Source organism: Otolemur garnettii, unplaced genomic scaffold, assembly GCF_000181295.1.
Source record: "Otolemur garnettii isolate 467f Iridium unplaced genomic scaffold, OtoGar3 scaffold00004, whole genome shotgun sequence".
NCBI classification, from domain to species: domain Eukaryota; kingdom Metazoa; phylum Chordata; class Mammalia; order Primates; family Galagidae; genus Otolemur; species Otolemur garnettii.
The window spans coordinates 6,265,482-6,291,174 of NW_003852399.1; positions in this window are offsets into that span (position 1 = coordinate 6,265,482).

A 25,693-nucleotide genomic window follows, 5' to 3' on the forward strand; every position below is an offset into this window, starting at 1 on the left:
TTGTTTAAGGGGCTGAAACTTAATAAGATTTATAGGAATCCTACATAGTTTTAAAAAGAACTGTATTGGCAGAAATAAAAAGAGTTAGGCTAAAAGGGATAGAGAATTCAAAATAAAGAGGGCTCTAGCCTGTCCTTCTAAGACAGGAAATAGGATGAGAGAGCTTTTCAGCTAGGGGCCTAGGCCATTGCTTTAGAAAAAGAAGGACCACTCAGAAGATAGTTCCAAGGACCATGGAGAAGCACTGCCAGGGAGTGTAATTGTCCCTGGACGGATTTCAGAATTGCTATTGACTAGCAACTCCCACATAACTTCCACTGTCCTCCTCTTTGACAGGAGTGTCTATTGTGACTATCTTATTCCCTCCTCACTGGTGTACAGGGAGAAGCAATTTGTCTCTTCAGTTTAGTTCTAGGTCCTCAGTTTCAGAGGAAACATACCCAAGGACCCCCAGATACACTTAAATCTGACTTAGATCTTAGACCTTGAGCCTGAGGCTGCTGCTGTAATAGGGTGAGACTCAGGGCCTTGGGAGAGGCTAAGAATATTTTGCATGTAGCAGGGCTATGAGCCATGAGAAACTGGAGAGTATGGTAGTTTGTTTTTTCAGTGGTCCCAATAAACAATACCTTTAGTATTCACACCCTATGTAATTCCCTTCCCATGAATCTGGTCTGAGCTTATGACTTGCTCTAACTGGTTGAATGCAGCAAAAGTGTCACCGTGCCATTTCTGGGTCTTCAGAAGTGACTTCCACCTTAGTGCTCTTGGGTTCCCTAAGCTGCCATATGGAAAAGTCTAACTACTCTGCTACAGGAACTATATGAAGAGGCTGAGAAAGGTCCTGCCATCCCTGTATCTTAGCTGAGCCCGGCTCCTAACCAGTTCACTCTGAGCTCAGCCAACTAGTGACCAACACCAAGATCAGCAGAAGCTTTGTCCAGCTCAGCCCAGTCTGTATTGCAGATGGTGAGCAAATGCAAAGCCATTAAATGCTTTAAGCCATTACATTTGAGGATGGTTTATAACATAATAATAGAAAATAAAATTGGCCCAACTAAAACAGTTGATCATTTAGCATGTAACTAAAATATTATAACCTCATAGAATAAGAATAAATGTTTTTTATGAAAAACAACTTTTGGTTCGACTGAAGTTAATTCACTAAATTAGCCACAATCTGAGCAGAGATCACAATCAAAAAGACCGAGTCAGCACAGTGCGTGGAGCAGGCTCGAAGTGCCGACTATATCCAGCATCTACTTGAGATTTGGTGTGGGATGCGAGTGAGTTTTAAAATTGGGAGAAGGAAAAAACAATCAAGTGATAGCAGAGCCTAGAGATTTGTTTATGTCTTTTAATGCCAGAAACATGAGATTGCTTTCTTGGAGGAAGAAAAGTATAATTTGTCATTTTGCATAGTTAAGAAGAAATTTTTTGCAGTCCCTCCAAACCTCACTCCCTGCCCTCCATGGACCCTTAAAAGATCATCACAGCCCCTCAGATGAGCCCTGGTCTCTCCCTTCTGTCCGCAGTGTCCACGTTCCCCTTTCTGCCTGTGTTCCTTCTCCCCATCTGTCCATTAACCTCTAAACTCCACACATTTTGCCCACCTGGAAAATGTGTTGGTGAAGTTTCCACTTGGGGAAGACCTTTCTGACATTTGTCCATCTGTTCCCAAGCAGGATGATCACCCCTCTTTTGTTTTTATTTCTATTAGTTGACTATGCAGTTATTAGAGTGGTTCGTTTGCTTGTCTTTTGTTCCTCCTAGACCATGAATTTGTACTGGAGACGGAGCCATCCTACAGGGGTGATACAGACACCAGGCACTGATTGCACGGTTATAACGTGGCCTAACATCAGATATTTTCAAAGTTTGCGTTGCATCAAGGATGCTTGTTAAGAATGCATATTTTTAATCCTGATCCCCCAGATAGTCTCATTCATTTGGCACTGGGAGATGTGCATTTTAACACATAGGTCACGATGTCGCAACTGGTCAGGCAATGCCATCTTACGGAATACGGCCCAGGTTCCCCAGGTCTCCTCTTGGCTTTGCTGTCTGACTCTGGGCTATTTCCCTGCAACTAGGGAAGGTAATTGGATAAAACTCAAACCAGGAGAACACACTCTATAAAGTTCTGTCCTGGAAGTCAGAGGTAAAGTCTAAATTCAAAATTATTCATTGATGTCATTTCCCCCCCCATTTTCCCTGACTTTTTTTTCCACTGACAGTCAAGAACTGGCTGTATTTAATGCTATGCTAGTTGATTCTTTCTCAAGGCACTGTTTGAATAGCCTTTCAAAGCTGGAGAAATTCATGATTTGGAAATTAAATTGCGATGAGCTTATCTGCCAGCTGCATGGCATTTCCTCAGCCATGCTGTTCTCGGTGATAAATCTATAATCACCGAGGGCAAGAGCTGTGCGGTAGACGTGTTCATACAGCCGGGTCCAAAGGCCTAGACTATCTGAGTTGGCAGTAACTGCACTAAATGCCATTTATTTACCTTGTATTTTGTGTTGTGTGCGGCTCAGTGTTTTAATCCATTTTGTCCTTTAATCCTCGTCAACACCTCATCTAAATTCTACATATGGGGAAAGTGGGACTCAGAGAAATTTAAATAACCTTTCTAAGGGACAGAGCTAGGATTGAAACATCGTCTGTTTGACCTCAGCACCTAGAGTTCCACACACTCTGCAGGCCGACTCTCTAGAAGAGCCTGCCTGGGGCAGACCGCTAGTCGGCCTCAGAGAGGGGCTTAGCACCAGGCCTCCCGACTCACGGCATAATCCTGTTTTCATGACCTCACGCATGGAGAAAAGGATATCTGAGAACACAAATGATTATTTCTGGTTAAAAGAGAAAAAGAGAGAGAAAGAGACTTCTGATTTTCCTTTACTTTTTCTGATAATTTGGGAAATTCTTGATTACCAAATGGCTAAATTATGATGTTATATGTGCTCTTGGAACAGATTATCTGGGCCCTGTCCTGTTTCCACCAACTGCTATTTCCCTAACTTTGGGGAAAATACTAAGAGAGTTACAAATTCTTCTAGGTCCATTTTGAAGATGTGTAAAACCTCTAAAAGCCTTGTTAAATCCCTTCAACCACTGCCAAGCCTTTGAACAGAGAACTGGCAAAAAATAATAACTAGGCCTTGGGGGTTATTTTAGTCTGACAGCAGGCTGGTTTTATGAAAGCCCAGCTTCCCAGCAGTGTTGGTGAATATTAACATGTAAACCCGAAGTAGAAAGTGGCGCCAACAATGCTCTGAGCAGCTAACACTGAGGCTTGATGTGACAGAGAGGACCCTAGGTCAGCAGCAGGGACCTGAATTTACTCTCAGCTCTGCCTGGGACTTGTGAGATCTTGGCCAAACTCTCAACGTGTGGGGGCCTGTTTCTTTTTTGTTTTAGATTCTATTTATACTAGCTATCCTATTGGTGGAGGTGAGAATCGGATGAGAATGTGAGAGAGAACTTATTACAGGTAAGCTGTTCTGAAGTTGAGATTCATCTGCGTCTCGGCTGTGGTTTTGTTGTGGTTTTTCAACAAAATATCACAGCTGATGTGATTAAGCATGGTATCCTTTTCATAGCAGGAATGCAGCCAGCACTGTGTAGAATCGTACTTCTGACTCTGTATGATAACTGAGAATCTCAAAGATGAGTCCAAACCTCACAGATGTCACCTAGACTGCTTGTGTTTTGGCTATTTATGACCCACCCTCCTGTGCCAGTTTGAGATCACCATTGGTTAGACCATAACGTGTGTTTCACTGTGATATCCGGGATGAGTTGAGATGTCACATAGCCAACATTTTTGTATATAATTAGGTATTTAATGTGCATTTTAAAAAAGAGTCATTTTAAAAAAGTAAGTAAATGACTCAAAAATGTATAAAGGAAATAATAATATAGGTGTTCTAAGAATAATGACAAAAAGCATGCAAGTAGTACATGAGTGACTACAACTTGGAATATATTCCTGGAATGTAAGTCTGCAACTTCTTCAGAATTCAGACTATCTCATGCACTACTTGACACCCCAGAAGTAACTAGGACAGCACTCTCAAATCAACTGTTATTATGATATTTCTGCAGTCCAACATACGAATACTCGCCATAAGTGGGATAAAATCTATAAATAGACTCACATTAATTCAGGTCAAGTTTTCCAACAAATGAGTTACCAAAATACATTGTTTTTCAGATCCTCTTGCATTTTGGAGTTGTAGATAAGAGATTTTAATTTGTAGTAAAATAGGTCAAGAGGAAATAGCAGCAAATTCAAGAACCTCAGGCTTGAGCCATACTTCATGGTTTATAAGCTGCTTTCTCTCCCTTTATCGTATTGTGAGGTAGACACTCCATGTTACAGATGAGGAATCTGAGGCTCAGAGAGGCTAAGTGACTTAGCCACAATCACATAGCTAATAACCAGCAGGGCCAAAGTTAGAATCCAGGGTTAAAATCCAGGTCCTCATCCTCCAGGTTCTTGGATCTTTCCATACTATAATCCACATGTCATATTATTAGCCCTGCAGAGTCAAGGTTGCAGAGGCAGAATTTATACACATATTCTATGAGTATAGAAATGCTTCCCTCCAGAAAAATGTCTGACCAGACTCTGTCATTTCCATAGCGATGGTTCTGGAGGGGAAGGATGAGAGTGGAAGACATGACCTTGACCTTTTAATGTTGAGCTATAAATGTATCCAAGGTACATGAATCAGTCTCTTCAGATAGTGCATAAAACACAGCCAAAATTCTTGTTATTTAATACAGTCCAGTGGTATTTCAGAGGAACCATTGCCTGCTACTTCCAGAAATTCTAATAATAGTGGATATTTACTGAGCACTTGCTATATTCCAGGTACTTCTTCCCATAACAATTTGAGGTATCATTATCATTCTTCTCCTGAGATAAAGAAATGGGGCTTCAGAGACATGGCCAAGTTCACATTGCTGGTAAGTGATAAGACAGGTTTGGGCCAAGTTTGATTCTGTTCAAGGGTCACTCTCTTACCTGGTACCCTACAGAGGGCAATGGCAGAGTCCTTGCTTTCTGATTGACCCATGGAAGGGAGGCCTTCTCTCTGACTCCCTGACACCAGGCTGCCGATGAACAGGCCCAGTCAGGACCAGTGCTTTGCATTCCAGAAAAGCAAGAGCAAGTAGGTTCAGCTAAGTCTGATGGTGCAGCTCCCAGCAGTAGGCAATTGGGAGGGAGCTGTCTACATTCAGCTCAGTAAGTACAGTAGACATATGTGGTTGGAATGCAAAAAGAGAGTAGGGTTTGGGGGAAGAAATAGGGGCAAGGTTTAGAGCAGAATGAGCCCTGTTGTTCTCACTAAGGAGACTTTGAGTTTGTTCTCTAGGCAATGGAAAATCACCTAGTGATTTTGAATAGGGAAATAACAGGGTTATATTTCCATATGTGATGTCTTATTTGGCTTGGAAATCAAGGGCTGTTTCCTGGAGGAGCAGGAAGTTAACCTGGGTCTTCCTAGGTTCTTATCAGTTATCTTATCTTCTTATCAGTTAGCTTAGGACTGAATAGATGGGTAGGATGTCACCATCAAGGTACCAACACATGGGTGTTCAGAATTCATAATCATATGAATCAAAACAAACCATTGTCCTGTACTGAGCACCTACTGTGTGTGCTAGCACATGTACATCTGTTATCGCTTTTAATCATGGCAGAAGCCCACAAGGGAAAGTCATAGCTCCTAAGATGTGGAGGTGGCGTTCAGCCCACTCCTGTGGGACCCCTGAAACCCAAGCTCTTTCCATCCTTCAAGTTGCCTCTTCCTGTGAGGTCGAGTCTGGGCTCAGCACAGAGGGAACAGTGGAGGCTTGGACAAAGATGAAAGTTGGAATGAAATTGTTTTTGAGTGTTTCAGGTTAATTTGAGGGTACAAAGAATTGAGTTACAGTGTTTTCACTTGTTAGGTAGAATCCCGCTTATCATTATGTCCCACCCTAACATTATGCCCATTAAGTGGGAGCACACCTACCCGCCTTCCACCTGCCCTCTCCCTCATTCTCTCACCTCCAACTTTGAATTCATTTGAGTTTTTCACTTACGTGGGCATTTATCAGATCATTGAATGGCTTTATCTTAGTACTGAGTACATTGGATTCTTGCTTCTCCATTCTTGTGATACTTTATAAGAAGATGTATTCCAACTCCATCCAGGTTAATGGAAAAGATGTAAAGTAGCGGTTCTCAACCTGTGGGTCACAACCCCTTGTAACAAGGAAAATACATCCTGCATATCAGCTATTTACATTATGATTCATAACAGTACCAAAATTATAGTGGGGGCCACCACAACATGAGTATTAAAGGGTCGCAGCATCAGGAGGCATTAGGAAGGTTGAGAACCACTGATAAAGTCCCCATTTTTATGGGTAAATAGTATTCCATGATAAACACATACCATAGCTTGTTAATTGATTCCTGGGTTGGTGGCCATTTAGATTGTTTCCACACTTCGGCAATTGTAAATTGAGCTGCGATAGACCTCCCATTTGATCCTGCAATCCCATTACTAGGCATCTACCCAGAAGAAAAAAAAATCATTTTATCATAAGGACATTTGCACTGGAATGAGATTTTAAAGAGCCTTGATGGCTCAGTGTCTGCTCAAACTCGATCCCTCCAGACACCGTTACTGTTTTCAGACAGCACCCGTGGCCCTATGTGGGCTGCAGTAATCAAAGTGAGATTTTTGGTGGAGAAGGGTGCATTCCCATGGAACGAGTGACTTCTGAGATTCACTCCCCTAGCTTGCTCACTGCTCCTGAGCCTTTGCTCTTCTCTCTTTGTTTTTCTGAGCCCATGTGCTCCAGGTGAAATCAGAAGTCTTAAAGAATTCTGGGAGCCGGCCACATGATCTAAGACTGTTTAGAAGGCAACTTGGAGGACCCACAGAAATTTCAGATGGCCACAATATGGTGAATGAAGCAGGATCCTGGACTAGGCCTGTGAGGGGCATAGCCTTCCATAACACAGCCCCCACCGCGCCTCATTATCTTCACAGTTGGGCTTTCCTGGAGTCTAGGTGCTGACTGTCCCACACTAAAAGGCCCTATTAAGGGGGGCATGGAGAGGAGACCATTAAATCATTAATGGAGGGCTAGGCATGGTAGCTTATGTCTATAATCCAAGGATTTTGGGAGGATGAGGTAGAAGGATTACTTGAGGCTGGGAATTAAGACCAGCCAGCACAACATAGCAAGACCCAGTCTCTGCAAAATATAGAAAAATTGGCTGGGCATGGTGGCGTGCACCTATAGTTCCAGCTATTTGGGGGACTAAGGCAGGAGTATCACTATAGCTTATGAGTGTATGAGGTTGCAGTGAGCTATAATAATGCCACTGCAGTCTAGCCTAGGCAACAGAGCAAGACCCTGTCTTCAGAGAAGAGACGAGAAGAAAAAGGAAGGAAGCAAGGAAGGAAGGAGGGACGGACATTAATGGAAACTCGGTGATAGCTGAGTCTTCTACACCAGGAGCACCAAAAATTAACCTTGGGGGTGGATGGGGTGGTTATACCTAAATGTCCTGAGGGGTATTATTAAGAGCCAAACCTGCCTCCCTAGACTCTCTGGCATCATGTCATTTGAAATGAGGCTGGCTGAGGACAGATAAACACCTAAAGAACCAAAAGACAACAGTCCTTTGTGTGTGTCATGCTCATTTCCATGCAGTGGCCAAGGCCTCTCACGATCAGTGCACGTCTGGTTTGCTCTGCAGTGGTTTTTTTTCTTCATGCCTCCAGACACTTGGAAGGAGGCCCAGATCTTTCAGCCTTGAGCACCTGGGTGCAGCCCCTCCCAGCCCCTCCCAGGCTCTCCCTTTCTGTCTTTCCGAATGCTCTCTAGCCTCTCACCCCTTAGCTGTGACCTTTCCCTGCTCTGGCCCACTGGTCAGGAGATTTCTCTTTTTGCTGCCTCTAAAGATAAGCAGATGGACTCCATTTGTTTGAAGATTTTTTATTCTCAGCTAATCACAGTGGGGACACAGAGAGCAGAGAGACAAAAATAACAAGTACAGGGAGGTTATAAAGTCTGTGACATCTTATATAATCCATAGTACCCCAGACTTTATGCTCTGGTGACAGTGTGGCCAAACAGAACGTGCTGGATGGGGCTGGGTTCAAATCCTGCTCTGGCCACTTACTAGCTGTGTGATCTTGAGCTGAACACTTACTTAACCCTGCCAATCTTAGTCTTTCCTTGAGAAAATTGGGGCAATAATGTGACTTACACCCTTGTGTTGTTCTAAAGACCAGATGAGATCACACATTCCCAGTGGCTAGTCAGGTGCCCACTGGGTGCCAGGTGCTCCACAAATCGCTTTGTCTTTGCTGAGATGGTATTGGAAAGGCCACTGACTCCAGCTCTTTGCCTTTGTTCCTAAAGGTAAGGATCATCCCTTTCCAGGCCCATCACTTTCGAGCTTGTGGACTGCAGATGGACTATACAGAACCAGGGGCATCAAACAATGGTGTGTCTCCATTTATGATGAGAGATTTGCAGTTCTGGGATGTGGGGAAAGTGGCCCATGAGAGGAGTGCCCTGCAATTTTCCTTTCTCGTGGAAAAGTAACAACCGGTTTACTTTCCTCTCCCCTCCACCCAGGGTGCAGAATGTAAAGCCTGACCATTGTGCCTCAGGGCAAAAGGCAAAGCTATCCAACCATGTTCACCCTCTGGGAACGTGCTTTATGTCAGAGCTGAATTTCTGGTGGATTCTTGATCATCTCTGCAACTCTGAGTTAGAGGTTTTCTTAGCCATCTGGCCAGGGCTTCTGCATTAGCTGAGAGAGTAAAATGCTGTCCCCGTTAGTGTGGCTCTGGGAGTCCGGCAGGCACCAGCCTGCTATTCCTGGTCTCCCTCACAGAGAACTGCCACAGTTTGAGTCTCAGTTGGGGCTTGGGTTTGGGTTAGGGCGTGAATCCCCCCAACTACTCACAAGAAATTCTCTTTAGGACATCTGCACTGCCCCATTCCCTGTGATAGTGTTAATGGATTTGTAGAGTGTCTTAGTCTATTTAGGCTGCCATCAAAAAATACCTCAGGCAAGGTAATTTATAAACAACAGAAATGTATTTCTCACTGGCTTGGCGCCTGTAGCACAGTGGTTACGGCACCAGCCACATACACCGAGGGTGGCGGGTTTGAACCTGGCCCAGGCCAGCTAATCAACTGCAACACAAAAATAGCTGGGCTTTGTGGCAGGTGCCTGTAGTCCCAACTACTTGGGAGGCTGAGGCAAGAGAATAGCCTAAGCCCAGGAGTTGAAGGTTGCTGTGAGCTGTGATGCCACGGCCCTCTACTCAGGGTGACATCATGAGACTCTGTCTCAAAAAGAAAAAAAAAAGAAATGTATTGCTCACAGTTCTGGGAGCTGGGAAGTTGGAGATCAAGGTGCCAATGGACTTGGTGTCGGGGGTGGGGGCCCATTCCTTGTAGATGGTGCCTTCTGTGTCCTCACATGATAGAAGGGACAAACAAGCTCACTAAGGCCTTGCGTGACGGCACTGGTACCATCCATATTGGTGGAGCCCTCATGACCTAATCACCTCCCAAAGCTCTCATCTCCTAATATCACTACACTGGGAATCAGGTGCTAATTTATGAATTCGGGGCACGGGGGAGGACACACATGTTTAGATCACATCACAGAGACACTAAACATGCTTCATCATCTCTGGGGAAAGGAAACTGACAGTCACTGAACTCCTGACCATGCCAGGCAGGGGCGTGATGATGTTACAGGCGCCGTCTTCTGCTCTCTCAGCAGCTCTTTAGCAGCAGGAAAAAAAGATTGAAAACTCACACATGGAGGTTAGTGGCAAACCCGGCAGTTTTTGGTGGCTGAGAACCAAAGGGCGTGGTTTCCTGGGACCACAGGAAGTCACTTGGGGGTAGTCACCTGCCCCATGGATATCACTGTTCCTCTCTTGGGTTGGTGTCTGTTATTGTATGTCAACCTACAAATATTCCAGCCTGGCATTGCCCCCTCCTCCAGCAAGCTCTTGCAAGCTAATGTCCAGGTATTTGGTGTACAGGGGAAAACAGTTCAGGGGTGCTGACATTAAGCCATCAGACCCGACTGATGGCTTACTTGTCTTCTCAAACTAACAGGCCTTGTGACTTCTGGACTAGTCTCCAGCAGCGGTGCACCAGGCCTCATGACTTTGGGACCTGTCTCCAGCAGCGGTGCACCAGGCCTCATGACTTTGGGACCCGTCTCCAGCAGTGGGGCATGCCCTGTAGGCCCAGTCACCCACCTATTCCCACTCCTCTGCAAGATATCCTTGCACTGGCTCATCTGTGGAAGCTCCACAGAACAATACAGTCAAAGTTCCTAAATCAACACCCAGATCTGGCTGCAGTTAGTAGTTACTGATGAGAAGTAGCACCCTGAGGAGAACAACTCACGGAGTGAAGAAAAGAAAGGGTTAAAGTTATCCCAAGCACTGCTCAAACTGTGGACAGAAGGAGGAACATCAAAGTCTCAGGTTGCCCCAATCTCTCCCTCCCCAGAGACGACGGAGCACATGGGGCCACTTTATCTCCGCTGCGTAGTTACTGAAGTATACACCAAAGGGCTGTGGGACTTATCGAAATCCACCCCAGTTTTTTCTTTCCTTGTTGACTTTTACTGGTTTTCTCTTTGAAGGAAAATACTTCACCTAAAAATGCCAGTGAATCCATAATATTTATTGAGGGCATTTTAGCCGCTCAGCATGAAGCTGGGAGAGGGACAAATCCCCCACGCGTGTTCCTGCCACAGGCACTTCGTGTGTGCGCTGCCAACCGCAGAGTGTGCTGCTGACACTGTGCTGTGTGAGTTGTCCCCTTCCCCCTGGTTGGTCCGTGCACTGTGTGGTGTATGGAAGGTTCTAGCACATCCAGGGAGCTTGTTACATATAGCTTGATGTCTCTTGCCTCTGACAAGAGACATTTTGTTAAGTGTAGGAACTGGGACTGGATGCCACGAATGTTTTTGTGCTTGGCTTGGGGCATACTCGGGAGAAGAGAGTTCCAGTGAAGTGACCAGAAATGAACGGGTGGCAGATCCCAGCCTTGGAGAAAGGCTGGAAGATGGATAAGCAGAAACTGCTCCTGCCTCGGCTGTGGGGGCCAGGGCGTGTCTTCAGGAAGAACAATGAGCAAGAAGAAAGCCTGCTCTGTGCTGTGGCTCTGCGCTCCCTGCCACTGCCAAGGGACGCCTTAAATGTAATTGCCTGGAGGCAGAATCTCCCCCAAACCTCCGGAAAATGAATCAGTGTGTTTTATCTCAACTCGTGAGTTGATGCTTTAGATGAGTCTGGATAGCGGGAAAAGCAAACAGACTCTGCTGCAGCTGCTGGGTGGCACAGACTATCTCAGCTTGGGCTGCCACGGCAATACCACAGACTGGGCGGCTCCAGCAACAGAACTTCATTGTCCCACAGTTCTAGAGTCTAGCGGTGCAAGATCAAGGTGTTGGCAGGTTGGGTTTCCCCTGAGGCTTCTGTCTTTGCCTTCTCCCCGTGTCCCTCTGTGGTCTCCCCTCTGAGCACAGATATCCCTGGGTCTCTCTGTGTGGCCCAATTTTCTCCTCTCCTGAGGACATCACTCAGACTGATCAGGCCCCCCTTATTGCCCTCACTTAACTCAATCACTCCTCAAAGTTCCTACCTCCAAACACAGTCACATTCTGAGCTGGTGAGGTTTAGGGCTTCGACATAAGACTTGGGAGGGGGACACAGCAGCCCATAACACCAAAGTAGTGAGGGGAAAGGGATCGTGTCCCCTGACAGAGGCATGAATGGCTGCCAGTGTGGACAGCAACATGCCAGGCAGAAATCTAACCACCGAGGCCCTCCAAGAAACGCAATACCCAGTCCTCCAGTCGGGAGCCTTGGATCTGAATCAAACCTCTCTGGGAGGAACATGTTGGGACAGGAGTCTGAGGGATTTGCAAATATTATAACAAGCAGAAAGAAGATTTCTACCCTGGGGCCATCAGACCAGGGTGAACTAATGGAAAATGGCCAAGTCCATATTGAGATAGCGAGGCTGCTGGCCCCAGAGGGCTGCCGGCCCCAGAGGGCTGCCCTTCTAAGATAGCACCTGCTTCAGGGGCCACACACGTGGACATTGGAACATGAGTGTTGTACCCTCTCCAGGGTGCAGAGTTAAGCTGAGGTGACGTATGCTTAACCAGTGATATATATTTAAAGTGAGTGCGTCTTCCTTCTATAAGCTGCTTCTTGTCTGTGTAAAGGCAACAGTAGTACTGAATGATTATTACATAGATAATGAGTAAATGGTAATATGCTAGGAGTTCATCTGCCATGTGTTATCTTCTTCAATCCTTATAACCCATTGAACTGGGTTTTAACTGAGATCCAGGATTCAAAGGCAAACTGAGAGTAAGCATCAGCTCCATGTCAGAGGCCCTCCATGGTCTGTGCTCCCAACCACTGGGCTGTGGTCTGGGCAGAAAGTTCTCAGCCTTGCCAGTAGCCAGGCAGCACATCCCTGCCTCTGGCTGTTCACACCTGGGTTAGAGAAAGACCCCTGGTGCAGGAGGATGCCAAGGAGCTGAAGACATGGCCCTCCACACTCCTGATGTGAGGATTGCATTTGAAGCAGTTAAGCACATCTCTGCCTGTGGGGTAGCATCGGGCAGTAGTGGTGGTGGGAGGGAGGATTAATTGGTGCTTCTTCTCTGATTTTATATTCAATTTCCTTGGTCAGAGAAATTAGATTACTTGAGAAATTGAGAAAGGGAACATTGGTTATAAGTTCAGGGAGATGAATTATACTTGCATGCTCGATCTTTTCAACACTAGACAATCTATTACATTCTGCCTGTTTGACAGTGAAGGATGACTGAGGAACTGAGAATTTCAGCCCCATTCCCAAAGGATGGCTTTTCCTGTGTCTAAGCAGGCCCAAGAATGCTTACGAATTAACCTCTTTCTCTGGAGTCTGCCAAGAAAGTTGGGTTTCTAGAGCCCAACAATTCACAGTACAGAGATGCTGATGGTGAACCTCCATGTGAGGAGAGCCCAGTCATTGGGACTGTTGATTTCCAGTTAAGAGAAGCTCAGAAGTGCAGCACAACATAAGGGGACCTTTCCGACCTCTAGGAGAAGATGTTATTCAGCTATTTTAGAAAATGAAGATCAAAAAAATGTGCCTTGTAACTATTAAAGATTGATGACTCTTTGAAGTGTCAAGGAGTTGCCCTGAGGATTTGTAACTCACATATTTAACAGCAAAAGTCAGTTGAAATGTGTTAAGGACTTCCCCCCAGTCTACTGAAACACAGTGGCTACCATGTTTCACTTACAGCATGACTGTCCTGTTCCTAGGCTTATAAGTCTTCACCTTTTACTCCAAATGGTGATTTTCTAGATCTAAAGTGAACTCTTCCAAAGTGTGTCTAGCTTTAGTTTTTCTCTCCCAGTCTTGTTTGAACCCCTTTGCAGCAGGCTTTTACCCTCACTCCTTCAATAAAAGGGTTCTTGTCAAGGTGACCAGTGATCGTGACATGGCTAAATCTGTCACCCCTGCTGCTTAGAGTTTTGACCCCTCTCTCCACATTTGCCCCAGCTGGTCACTCCCTGAGAGCCCAGTGACACCACCACAACCCAATGCCTTCCTCATGCCCTATAAGACTCCTGTTCCCCCACCCCAGTTTTTTGTATCCTCAGTGTGGGGACCTTTGGGCAGGCAGCCTTCCCTGGATCTGGGAGTGGACTTAACCTCCGCCCACCTCACCCATCCAGAGCCTTCATTATCAGTAGTGACTCTCCCTTCCCCCACACGTCAAAATTCTAGGAAAATGGAGTCACCCACTTACTATTTAAGCTTGACCCCTTGTTTGACATGAGAGGTCCCAGGGCCCCAAGATCACACAATTGGCTAATGGCAGGGCCAGGACAAAGCCCCCAGTCTTTTGGCTTCTGCTCCAGTGCTCCAAAAACCAACATCTCCTAAAAGAAAAAAATAAGAAGACTATAACAATCCACAATCCAAGGCTATAGAACTTTGCTTATCAATTTGAACTCCAATGTTCAACTAATTTGGAAATCAAAATAAGATTTGAAAAGTATATGAAGTTTCATGTTTTCTATAGTTAATAAAAAGTTTAACTTCTTTGATGGTCTTATTGTCATCATTCTTAAGCTATGTCTGTCTGTTGGGGGTCCAGTTATTTCTTCTGATGAGGAGAAGATGCCCCAGACGATACTGTCAAGGACAACAGAGGGGTTAGAATAATGAGGGACAGAGTGCGCTACTTTTGAGCTTTCTTCACAAATAGTTTTAGACTTGCTTTTAAATATATATATATATATACACACTACTGTTTATTGAGCATCTACTATGTTTCTAGCGGCAACTGGTTATTTTTCATGTTACAATATTCAGCCAGGCATGGTGGCTCATGCCTGCAATCGTAGCACTTGGGAGGCTGATGAGAGTAAATTGCTTGAGCTCACAGGTTTGAGACCAGTCTGAGCCAGAGTGAGAACTTGTCTCTAAAACTAGCCGGGCACTGTGGCAGGTGCCTGTAGTCCCAGCTTCTTGGGAGGATGAGGCAAGAGAATAGCTTGAGCCCAGGAGTTTGAGGTTGCTGTGAGCTATGATGCCACAGCTTGGTAGCTGGGAGCTACCAAGGGTGACAAAGTGAGACTATCTCCAAAAGAAAAAAGAAAAAAAATTCAATACTTGTGAAACTTTATGAATAAGAACTACTTGTTTCATGGTGAGCAGGCCGCTGCAAACCTATCCCCAAAGGCTGAGTGAGCTGAGAGGCTGAAGAAAGAGGTTCACAAATCCAGTTTCTCAGGAAGAAACATTTAACGGGAACTTACAGTAAGAACAGAAGCCATGTTTCGGGCAGCCGTGAGTTGGTGGATCCCTGCACTGTTACCCCCAGACTCAGGGCTTATAAACCACAGGGAATTTACCCAGGCCAGGATTTATGGAAAGTACATGAAAGGAGAAATCTCAGAGGTATTCCTGGAACTGGGGTTAATCAGAAGTTAACACAGCAGATGAGCATCCAGAGAGGAGTTGCTTCCGCCCCTACACCACCATTTATCGTTCACCTACTATCTAGTGAACTAAACATTCATTATTGCCAGTCCCCACAGGGAAATTCTGTCATTCCCCTGGGGCCAGAAGCCCAGGTCAGACTTCACTACCCGCCCCTGGTTTTCATAGTAAACACAACCATATTCCAGTTCACACATGAGAAAACTGATGGAGAGTCAGTGACGTGTCCTGGAACCCCCAGCTGTCCAGCATTGACTCCAGAGCAGCTCAGCCCATCCACTTCCTGCTCCAACAACTGTCATGACCTCACTAAGTTCTTCCTCCCAAGTCAAACTGGGAGCCAAGTTTCTAAGTGTCCCAGCTTCTGTGGCAGGTCAGCAAATCTCGAGATAGCTGAGAGCACTTCTGGGGAAGGACTGTCACACTTTGAAAGGCTGACCCTTCCAAAGGGGCTGTGGGGTAAGTTTGGGGAGCTGGGAACACCTGAGTCTTCCTCTGAGTCCATCTATAGTTCATTGTCCCCAGAAATCTACTTTCTGAGCAGGGAAAAAATGGTTACTGTAAGTATAGAAATGCTTTTGAAAGCCCTACAAGAGACTGTACAAAAGCTCTGAATGCTGTTCACAAAATAAACAGATTAGGAAGAGGAATGAAGGTGGCCCTGTAGCAGAGAAGAAGGGTATATAATTAATAACAACAAACAAAGGGAATCAAGAACAAAGCTGATTTTTTGCTTTTGTGCTTTTTTTGTTGTTCTGCTTTACAAAATGATTCTTTGGTGTCAGTGCTTTGCTATAAATATAGTCTAATTTCCATTACCTCCTGCAAGCAGTGGGCAGATTTTATCCATGTGCTACTTTGTGTCAGAAAGACAGGGTATTTAATACACACTGACTACGTTCTTCAAGAGTCAGCCAGGGTGTTGAGTTCATTTCACCAGGTGGTCCTTCCAGAGTACAGCAGTGGTCACATCATTTTCTCTCTCCTCCTGTTCTCAGAACTCCTGCTGGGGATGCTCATCCATTGGGGGAACTGAATTAGAAGGCAGAGGAATGCGAGGCTCAAAGGCCAGCCCAGAGCAAGCATTGAGGAGGTGCGGACAGTGCAGAGGGTATCTGGAGGCTGCATCTGGAGGTGCCCGTGTGAGAGCTTGGAGGGGATCTGCAAGGAACTCAACCTAGCTTTGAACTTGAGTCATTGCTTCTGTAGATGAAGAGTAGGGCTTGTTAGCTGGCTCTGTTCCCCCTACAGAATGTCCTCGGGATCCTTTCAAGGATGGAAAGCTATACCTGTTCGTGGACAGAGCACTGACTAGGAGCAAGGAGACCTGATGTCTCGGGGGATTTCTGCCACGTGGGGTGTGTAGCTGTGGGCAAGTCCTCTTCCCAGGCCTGATTCCTCATCCATGAATTCATGGGATTTAACCTGATGGGGGGCGGGGCAGGGCTCATGCCTCCTTGCACATCAGAATCTCCCAAGAAACTGCAGACACCATCTGCCTGCCTCAGCTCTACCCCCAGAGCTTCCATTCACCTGGCCTGGAGTGGGCCTGGGCCTGGGGGCTTCATAAACAAACCCTGGGGGTCTCGCATTTGGCAGGGTTTGGAAAACACTGGACTAGATAGACCACCACATCTAGTTCTGGAATTCCACTTCTGGGGACTAAGGCCTCTTCAGTTCTAAGCCATCACCTCTCCATGGAAAAACACAGAAGGAAATGAGCATTTTGTTGATCTGATGGCTCGTTTGTGATAATCATGTATTTGCTCCAATACTCTTTTAGATTGTCATAGCTATCATGCCCATCTTCATGGCTGAACTAATTGAGGCAAAGAAGCTTTGCCTTTCCTCTGTCGATACCCACTGAGCACCTACTGTAACAGACACTGTTGTAGGGACACAATGAACAAAGCAGCTCAACTCCCCGTCCTCATGGAGTTCATGTCCTAGTCCAGGAGGTGGATAATTGGGTCTCCCTAAGTCCCTGGTTTGCCTGGGATCATTAACCCCTGCTAGTTACTTTTCACATTCCCTTTCACTCTCAAAGTGTCCTGATTTGGGTGACAAAGTATAGTTTTATTCCATAGGTAATAAATACACGATCTCGATGTGAAATGGAGAAAATGACCACAGCATTATCCTCTCTAAAAAGTGCCATGGCTTGTATATTTATTTCTCAAAGTCTTAAGCATTGCTGTGGCTTAACCAGTGCTGTGGCTGACTTATTTGGGAAGATGGCTGCTTGTTTGGGTGGTCAAAAAAATGCCTCCCCAAGGAGGCGACATGCGAGTTGATAATGTGAAGGGCAGTCAGTTGCTGGCCATGCGGAAACCTGGGGGTGGTGTTCTGGGCCTTGGGAACAGCCAGTGCAAAGGCCACAAGGTAGGAATAAGGTTATGGTGTCTGCAGGATGAAAGAGCCACTGTGGCCGGTGCCCGGTGATTGTCTGGGGATGGAAGGAGATGAGGTTTGGAAGTAGAAAGGGCAGGTCTTGAGGACTTTGTTGGCTATGGGAAGGTTGGATTTTGTCCTCAGAGCAATAATAAGGCTTCAGAAGGGTTTAAGCTGGGGGTAGCCATGATTTAATTTGGAGAGTGGTCCTAAGCTAGGGGTGATTTTGCCTCAGGGAACGTTTGGTAATGCCTGGAGACATTTTTGGTTATCACAGTTAGTGGCAGGGGAGGAATTACTAGAATGTAGCGAGTAGAGGCCAGGTATGCTGCTAAACATTCTACATAGGACAGGCCCCCACCTCCACCCCAGCAAACGCCAGTCAGCCCCAAAGTTGGGTCTTTAAAAGACCACTCTGCACTGTTGGTAGGGATGTGAAATGATGCAGCCATTATGAAAATCAGTATGGCAGTTCCTCAACATGTAAAAATAGAATTTCCCTATCATCCAGCAATACCACTTCTGGGTATGCATCCAAAAGAATTGAAAGCAAGATCTCAGAGAGATATTTGTACATCCGTGCTCACAGCAGAATTACTCACAAGAGCCCAAAGGCAGAAGCCAACAGAATGCCCATCAGTGGGTGAACGGACAAGCAACATGTGGTCTATGCACACAGTGGGACGTCGTGCAGCCTTAAGAAGTGAGGAGATTCTGACACACACTGCGCCATGGAGGGCCCTTGAGTGTGCTGTGCTGAGTCAAATGGGGACACGTGTTACACGATCGAACTGCTATGAGGAGCCAGAGTGCTCAACTTCATAGAAAAAGGAACTAGAAGGCTGGCTGCTAGGGGTGGGGGAAGGGGAAATGGGGAGCTGTGTAACCGGTACAGAGTTTCAATTTTGCAAGATGAAAAAGTTCTAGAGATTGATTGCACAATGATGTGAATATACTCCACTGTGGGGGTGAGGGGGTGGGCTGCACACTGAAAAACGGTTACTGTGATAAATTTTATGTTGTCTATTTTGCCACAGTTAAAGAAAGGAAATCTCTCTCTGGCTGTTGGGTGGAGAATGGACCGTTGAGTGGTTACTGTGGATGCAAGGAAGCTGGTAAGCAGGCTGTGCCGTCATCCAGACCAGAGGGGATAGAGATACCTGGGCAGACCTAGGGTATCTCTTTGATGCAGTGCCAAGAGAACCTGCTGAGGTTTAGACGTGAGAATTAGCGGATACACCCAAAGTCACTCAGCTGCTAGATGGCTGAGTGGGAGCTGGCTCCAAAGCTCACACTCTCACTCCCTCTCCAAATGCCCCACCTTCCACTGTTACCCCTATGGACTAGACCTCTCACTGGGACAACATTTGTCACCAGTTTGGGCCACTTCATGCTATAGGGAAAGGGATAAGGAAAGTCACTTCACAATACTGACTTCTAAAAATGCATGACGGATATTTCTCAAAGCCATAAGCTTAAAAACACTGGTTGGATTGCAGGTCACTGCGCCAGAGCTGGTCTGTCTGCCAGCAGCTCAGTCTCACTGTGTCACTTGCAGTTGTGCTTTTGTACGGCTTTAATTTTGACGGCAGCACAAAGGAATTTGCCTGTGGTTTTACGTACTGCCTGTGGATAGGGGTCCCATAGCTTATTCCTGATGGCAGCCGAGACCCTTCTAGAAATCCCTTCTGATACCTGGTGGGGGGCAGCCAGAAGGTTTGTTTTCACTTCTCTTCCTTAAAGGTTTCGGTTGCTGAGAAACCAGACCAGCATCAGGAAAGGGCTTCCTGGGGTGCCTGAGGCCCAGCTCCTGTTAATGGACACAAATTATCATCTACCCTCTGTGGTGGTGGTTGCCTGGGTTCTGACGACACTGGGTGACCAGTGTGTTCTCTTTTTCTTAGACTTTTCCCTACATGGCCCAAAGAAATGCTGTGAGGAAGGCAACCAAGCCACCAACTCGGGAGGCCGGTGAAACCTTAGTTCTCCAATCTCATATTCCAGAGGGTGCGACTGGATCTCAACAAAGCAGAAGGTATCTCGGAAGAATACGCCTGCTCAAGAAATAAAGGTGTCTGCAAGTGTGTGTGGGGGGAGTATGGGGATGAGTGGACAAACCTCACTTAATTTTAAGGGTTATTCTCTCTCTCTGTCTTTTTTTTTTGAGACATGGCCTTGCTCTGTTGCCCAGGTAATAGTGCAGTGTGTAATTTATACTCTAAGAATAGAGTATAAATGTCTTACCACAACAAATAAGCAAGCGAGGTTATAGTTACATGAATCAGTTCGATGTAAGCATTCCACATTGTTTATTAATTCAGCACATTGTACCCCATAAATGTATTAATGTACACAGTCATTATTTAATAAAGAAAAAATAAATTTAAATAAAACAAAAAATAAGAGTGCAGTGTTGTCATCATAGCTCACAGCAATCTCAAACTCCTGGGCTCAAGTGATCCTTCTGCCTCAGCCTCCCAAGGAGCTGGAACTACAGGTGTCCACAACCACACCCAGCTAATTTTTCTATATTTTGTAGAGATGGGGTCTTGCTATGTTGCTCAGGGTGATCTCGAACTCCTGGGCTCAGACAATCCTCCTGCCTTAGTCCCCCAGACTGCTGGGAGACAGGCATGAGCCACCATGTGTGGCTGAGAGTTTTCCTTAAGGACTTAACCCTCTCTGCTTTTCTTCATGGCTGAGTTTTAGTAAGTGATGCTGTTGCTATAAAGCTGGTGTTCTCAAACTGTGGTCCTTGGACCAGCAGTTTCAGTACCACCGGGGAATTGTTAGGAATGCAAATTCTCCAGCAATACTGCAGACATACTGAGTGAGATACTTTGAGGGTGGGGCCCAGCCGTCAGTGCCAACAAGCCCTCAGGAGAGTCCAACGAGCACTCAAGCCGGAGCATCACAGAGAATCTGCAGCACCGGAATCCAGTATTTGCCAGCTCCGTGACCCCAGGCACTGAGGCTTCTCTCCCACAAGCCTCAGCCCACCGCAAAGAGATTTGCACACATGCAACATGTCAGGGAGGCTGAACTGATTCCTTTCCAATAAAACCCACTTTTCAGCGGCCTATGATTTGTCAGCTGGTAGTTGAAGCTAAAATATGTGTGGTAAAAAAAAGTTGCTTCTGTCAAGACGTCTGTTTTAATGTCACCTTTCTTATCTCCATATGAAATCTGAATCATAGTGCATTTACTATGATTCATAATCTCTTCTTCTTGGAGAAACAAAAGGTGGGCCACAGCATCTGTCCTTTCTGTTGTTTGAAGCACCTGACTGAACCATCTGGTGGAGACGTCGCACATAAAGGGTGGACATAAAGTTCGTGTGCAATTTACTATGTTAAACAAATGTGGGGGGGGTTGCACATGAACTTTATGTCCACCATGTATAAGGGCAGGAAGACAGACGGTCCTCCCCTCCCTTGAACTTCTGGGAAATCCCTGGACCCAGAGTCAGATGACTTATCCAGGTGACTGGCAACCCCTCCTGAGATGTCCAGGACCCAAGGCACGTCTCCCAGAAGCAGCTGCTCCTGTCCTCAGTGGCTGTCTTTAGAGGCCAATTTGCAGCTTGCTAGGCTCAGGTTTGTAAGCCTTTTTATGGTGGCCCACCCCCAACACTGAGGGGAAGGTTACTGATGGCAAGAGGAAAGAAATTATAGTTAACCCCTCCCTGACCACTGTGCACTGTTTGTCCTTCCCTTCTTAACCCAGGATGGGATACTGAGAGTCCAGAAATGATGACTCCTGGGCACTTGCCCCATGCCAGCCAGAGGCTAAGTGCTTTGTACACACCACCTTGTTTCAGGTTCACAACCACCCCAATGAAGGCTTTACCCCTACTTTACAGATGAGGAAATGGAGGCACGGAAATATTCCCCCCTCTGTACGTGTCCCCAAAGCTAGAATTGTAATGAAGGCAGTATTCACATACTGGAGGCCGACTGCAGGGAGCTGGCCCCAATGCCTTCCCCAGGCTGTGGGGTGATGCTGGCTGTGTTGAATGTCCTGGTGCAAACTGGACATCAGATTTTGTTTTAATGGGTTACATTATTTGCATTTGTTAGGTAAAGTCCAGAGTCTGACTCATAGTTGAGTCCCTCACTCAGAAAATGTGCCACATGCCCCTACCTTGTATCCAATAGATGGGAACTAATTGAGTCCCCTGCCACCCTTCTTGAATTTAATCATGTTTTTTCTCTTGTGCAGGCCTATTGGTTGAAAGCATCCCATGTACTCAGAATTAATCTGGGCATCAGATTTAAAGCTATCTTAATTGTGTCTCTTTGGGTACCTTTTCCATTTATTTGTATGGGGATCCCATAAGATTGGCAGGGTTTGGAGTCTCACTTTTAGGTGCAGAGGCTGAGTACCGATGACACCCAAGCACCTGTGCCAAAACTGGAGATGAGCTTCTGGGAAACCGGGTCCTTGGAGGTGGCCCAAGTCCCTAGGCTGGGTCTCAGGTTCTCTCAGCTTCAGGAACTTGTTCTCTGGAAGTGTGGCAGTTGTGGCACTGTTTGTATTTTTGGTTATAATTCTCTGCTTACTGTTCATTATTTCCCTGTGCTGAAATGTCTGGCTCTCAGTTCTATTTTCAGAAGAGAAGAAAGGACTTGTTGGCCTCGCTGGGGCTAGAGTTTTTTGGAGAAGGAGTATGAGTCTAGGCATGGTAGCAGTGTGGCCAGAAGTGGAGTTGGAGAAAGGGAAGACCTGGGTGCATTTTGAGGGTGGCTTTTGTCCACGAGGGGAGGGCCCTTCTGCACGTCCTCTCAGTTAAGATAGTGTGTGCACGTGTATATGTGTGTGTGTGTGCATATGGGTCCATGTGTGCACTCGTGTGGGGTTTCTGCTGATGTTTCTGGGGTTACCATTCCCCACAGACAAACCCCAAGTCCGGTCAGAAGAGAACTGTGGGCTCCTTGGAGTTCTGGATCCAGGACGGTCACTGAGAAGTAGTGTTGGCTTGTTGAGCTCCTGCTCTGTTTCACTTCTGCAGGAAGGGGCTTCCCCCCAGGTTGTGGAGGGAGGAGAAACAGGGTCCAGGTCCCAATCAAGCCTCCTGCCCATGGGATGGCAGTCCCCTGGAGGTAGGTGGAAGTCCCTGGGTCTCCTCAATCTCGCTTCTGTGCTGCAGAAGACGCCTGAGCAGGAGTCAGAGAGCTGTCTGTGCCTGCTCTGCCCTGCTGCCCGCCTGGCTGGGGGGAAGGGGCTGTCCTCTCTGCATTTCTGTGGCAGGCTGGTAAATGGGATTGTAACCCCCACCCAATCTCCCAGCATGAGACTCCAAGAAAGCCATGGAGGACCCTCAAAGGCACCGTGCAACTCACGGCTTCCTCGCCTGGCATCCTGGGTTTCCTCTGTGAACACAGATCAGACAGTCAGCCTTTCCTCCCCTCAGGGCTGGAGTGGAGACTGGTGTCCAGTCTGAGCAGTTGAGGCTGGGCAGGACTCTCCTGTGTGACTTGGGCTGTATTTGCTGCAGTAACAATCCTGCTGTCCCCTCGTTTCCCTGTGCTCATCCCCACCCAGGGTGTCTGTCATTGCTCTGAACCCTTCAGAACCCAGGGCTTCGGGGTAACATGCTGTGCCTGCAGCTCTCCCGGCTCCCTAATTACTGGCTTGGTGAGCTTTGGACACTCAGTAACTCTTTCCATCCATCTTGCAAAGAAAGGAGTCTCAAGCTGGGCATTGATCGAGATGTGGTTTGATGTGCAACTCGGGTATGTGACTAGTTCTAGATGTGACAAGTCGTCTCTTTTCCTCTTTTCTTAAAGTGACTAATCTGGACAGAAAAGGAAGAAAGAAATCCAAGTCTGTGGAAGTTGAAGGAGCACTTGCCAGAGGAGCAAAGGGGAGAAGCAGGGCGCTGCCCCCCCAATCCGCAGGGCTGGATGAGAACTTGGCAGGCTGCCCGCCCCACGATCCTGGGGCCCATCGACTAAGACTTATCAGGCAAGGTAAGGGTGGCAGAGAGGGGCTCAGAACTGTCACAACATTTGTAGCTGGTCACAGTCCTAAGTAGAGGGTTGACTAACCTGAAACTTTGTTGCCTCATCCCTAAAATGGGGGCCCTAAAACTGGATGATGTGTGAGGTCCTTTCAGTTTGACTTAGTTCAGTGAAATAATTTGACTCTAAGAAAAGAACAAGAAATCCAAATTGTACTCAGGTATTTTTGATCCACTTGGTTTTAGGAGATAGACCTTGAAGAACTTCAAAAACAAGCACAGCTTTCTGTATTACCTACTTGATAATGATAATTGAACCCAGTCCTTGACAATCAACACCACAATTATCACTCAAACACTGGGAAGCTACTTGGCCAATACTGTATAGACAAGGTCCTGCTCTAATAATGTTGGGGGGATTCATAAACCTATGAAGAGTAACACACAGAAAATTTATTAAATGCCAAATTAAAGGTAAAAATAAAATATCATGGGACTCGTAGAGGAATGAACAGAAGCATTTGACTTGTAAGAATGGGGAAGACGAGTCAGATGATAGGCCTTAGAGAATAAGAATCATTGCAGTTCTACCAAGAGAGAATGGAGGAAGTGATTCCAGGCAGAAAGGTCATGTGCACAAGGCAGGAGGACTTAAAACCACAGAGCTTATTCAGGACGCAGCAAGCAACCCAGTGAGGTGATGAGGTAGAAGCAGAATGAAGGAGGTGAGTGACAAGCAGATGGGTAAAAAGTTAAATTTGATTCAGATTAAGGAAGATTTTGAAGATGAAGTAGATATAGACAGGTATACCAAGGAGAGTTGCTTGGTTAGGTCTGCATTCCATAATGATCAGTTGATTATTATCAAGTGCCATTATGATCCAGAGGAGTTGATCTGGGTGAGAATGGAGGTGGAGAGTCCAGGTGGAGACCGGTTGGTTCTAGAGAGTTGCACCCTAGGCCCAAGACCAGCTAAGGCAGAGCTGAAGACGTGTGCAGGCCTTGGAATCTACTTGGAATCTCCATAGGGCTGGCATTGTCACAGCTGGTGCCTTGTCAGTCTGATAGAACCGGTAGTGGGAGAACTTCCATTTGCAGATGAGGAAACTGAGGATGACAGTGGTTAAGTGACTTATCCAAGGTCATCCAAGAACTTGACCCCCGTCAAGTGTGTTGTCCATTAAACAATGGAAAGCAGAGGAGGGGGACACTGTGCTGCCACCACCAGCAGTGGCCACCCCTTCCCCATCACTGGTCTGAATGCCAGTCATATTCTCCCTGGTAGCCTTTGAGCATGCCCACCAGAGCCTCATACAGGAGCCAGAAAAAGTTTTTCAAAAAGTTAATTAGACCCATTACCCTCTTGCTCACACTCTGGCTGTTCACTATTGCTCTTAGAATGAAAGCAAACTTTACTGTCCAGAAGGCTCCCTCCTTTCTTGTGGCTTGGGGGCTCCTGCCCACCCTCCAGGCCTCAAGACAGATGTCAGTTCCTTGAAGATGCCTCTGCCGGCCCCTCCAGTGAGATCAAATCCTTATTTTTAGGTCCTTGTGGAAGCCTTGGCCTCTCTTCCCTGGCAGTTGTCAGGTTATAATTTTGCAGCAATTTGTGTGATTTTTTTTTTTTTTGACATGTCTATTTTTCCCACTGAGACTATAAAGCTCTCAAATAAGCTTCCAGTACCTCGCACACCGACTGGCATGGCATCAGCATGTAATAACTGTCTGCTGAATAAATGAATGAATAAAGAAAGGGGCCTTATTTGTCTTCATTATTCACCACGTCCCTCAAAGGCTCACTGGGTACTTGAACATAGTAAGGGAGCAGCCTAAGGAAGGGGGAGAGGATAAAAGGAAATGAGGGAGGGGAAGATAGGGAGAGAAAGAGAGAAAGAAAGGGAAAGGGAGGAAGGAATGAAGGAGGGGAGGAGAAGAGAGGGGAGGAGAGGTAAGGATGAAAATTTTTGGAAGTAGAAGGACCAACTGGCTGAAGGGGCTGCAGAAAAGGGGAAGTTAGTTTTGCCAAGGGATAGGGTAGGGTGACCAACTCAGCCCAGTTACTCAAAGTCCTTCATCCTGGAAATCCCTGGAGCCTGCCCCCCAGACGGGAGTGCACAGAGCCACAGAGCAGAGCGGGATCTGGGGGCGGGAGCTATCATGGCCCCATCTGAGATCTGGACCTCATGGAATCGGCTCCTGGATACAGACTACCTGGGCTTTGGTCTCTGGGCACCTGGCTTTGGTCTCTGGGCC